Below are 2,500 nucleotides of genomic sequence, written 5' to 3' on the forward strand. Positions count from 1 at the left end.
ATTCTTAAGCACTTTCTTGTCTGAGACCCTCTCGCAGTTTCAGGAGTAAGATGTTTTGTACATTGCAATTTTGAGCTGTTAATATCACATTATATTGACGCTGTTGGGAGAAAACATTCCATTTTGGACTCAGTCACTTTGCAACTCCACCTAATACGGTATAATTTTTCTCCCTACTAGCTAAGAATATAATGCAGTAATAACACCTCAAAAGTGCAATATTATTATTGCTGGAAGTTCTTGGCAAAATTAATTCAGCCCAGCACTTGCACATCTTATGCTAAAGCAGCTCTGTAGCTGCATGGCAAGTCCGCCTGGGTGGTTCATTATCTGGGCCCTATACCTCCTGATTATTTAATGAAGAGGAAGAATTTTCAAACTTATACTGTACATGTATCTTTAGGTTATTTCGCTTACCACCACGCACCAACTTTGACATGTATGTTTTGTTTTGAGTCCTCTTGGGGCTTCAATGGCAGAATACAGAAAAAAACCCATATTAACAATAATTTTTTTGGCCAGCCTTATAGCAGCATTTGTCCAGGGAATATAAACGTTGGGCAATTCTGAGAAATAATAAATATTTATAAATAAAAGACATCTAGGTTTCAAATTTTTGTGGATGAAAAGTTACATACATGTACTATGTGACTTAAAAAGGTGAATTTGGTCTTGGTTATTTGGTCTTGGCCCTCACGTGGTTATTATGTCTGAAATATGGCTCTTCTGAAAATAATAATTTTGAAATGTAACTAAAAAATCTGGAAAAATAGAATTCATTGTAATGTAACTGAATGTTTTAAAACATAATAAACAATTCATCATGCTCAGTTCTCTTCATTTCCAAAGAGGCTTCCATCATTGCCACTAGATTGGTGTGACTTGATTTCTTTTTTGGAGAGATTCTCTCTTCAGAGTTGTCACTACCTGGTGCACCTTCATCGACCTTTTTTCTTTTCTTTTTGCTGCTCAACCTTTCCACAGATTGCAGTCTCTCTTTCTGCTGCTTGTTTTTCCTGTGATTTTTCCTCCCACTCTGACATTCGCTGATCTATTTCTCTAAGAGCTTGATACACTTCATCATACTTCTCTTCTCTCTCTCTGGTGTGGTATTCCTCAAGCAAAGAATTGAACCGATTACGAACAGATCTCTGCGTAGCTTTCACAAGACCATGTTTTGCCAAGTTATCGGCGACCTTCGTCCATACTGCCCCCCTCTTAGTTGACCCAAACGGAAATTGGTATGGTTCTTCATGGATGACCTCTTGAAGTAATTCTTTGTCACCATCTTTTGCAGACATATCTGGACATAAGAAAACTTAATAAAATACTACATTCACATTTACGAAAAATAAAGTATCAGGCTCTTTCAAAGGGGTAAAGAATCATGGTGAACCCTAGGCAAGACCCATGTTTGAAATTCCGAGATTAAGACCGCAGTGCTTCTACTAAATGTTGAGCCCGAGACTTTATTTGAATTATTTCCAAACAGTGCAAATAGATAATGGAAAATTTCAAGAATACCTAAGACAGTCATTTTAAAAGATACTTTACATTTATCATTTACAATGTTTTTTTGTTTTTTGTTTTGTTTTTTCCAGCAAACAGAAGTAAAGCTTTGAAATGTGAATAAACAAGTTAATTTTTTTCTTTTTAGAACTAACATGAATAGGAAACTAATTCCACAGGATAAACCATAACAACAACAGGGATACTTTTCGGAGCCACTTCAACTGCTCACAAGGCAATACATAAGCTTTAATACTCTTCTTCTTAGCATCAATTGCACTACCGACATCTCAAAAGTTGTATCTTATGCTCCAGAAACTGGCAATTTTCACTTGCATGTGATGTCTTAGCGCGAAGTTGAACAAAGTCGTTTCAGACCCCACTGATATGATGTACAAAATTTGGTTTTCTTTGCCTATTTCCTCCACAGAAAAGTTATATCTTTACTGATGACTTACCAGACTAACTTATGTTTTTTGTTTCTTCAGCAAATGAAGTCAATGAGGTATTCAAAACGCGAAAAGGGCTCACCTCCGTAGACTCTTTGTAGAGAGGACGACTTCTGGATAAAATCTTGTCGTCGACGAGTAGCCTGTGACAACTTATGCGCATGCTCAGTGTGCGCACGCATGAAATCTGGAACTTGAACTGGAATTCTTCCTTGTATCCAAAGGTCTCTAATGGCATACATGGAGGGGTGGACATACAGACGTACGTACGGCTATAAAACCAAATTTTCTGGCATCAATGTGTTACCATATTTTCTTAACTATGGCGGAGCTCCGCTAAAAGGCAACGTTGAGTATAGTCATGTTTGCCAATTTTGTGAGATGGAGGCATCATAGCAACGAAGCGCAAGGTGGTGCGAATTGATGACAAGAACAATCCAAAATAAGACCAGGAAAAATTGACCCATTGCTAAACTCACAAAAGCCACCTTGGGGATCAAATTCCATGAATAAGAACGCAGGAGACCCATAAAAAAAGAAAA

Source organism: Montipora foliosa, chromosome 11 (genome assembly GCF_036669935.1).
Source record: "Montipora foliosa isolate CH-2021 chromosome 11, ASM3666993v2, whole genome shotgun sequence".
In the NCBI taxonomy this organism is placed as follows: Eukaryota; Metazoa; Cnidaria; class Anthozoa; order Scleractinia; family Acroporidae; genus Montipora; species Montipora foliosa.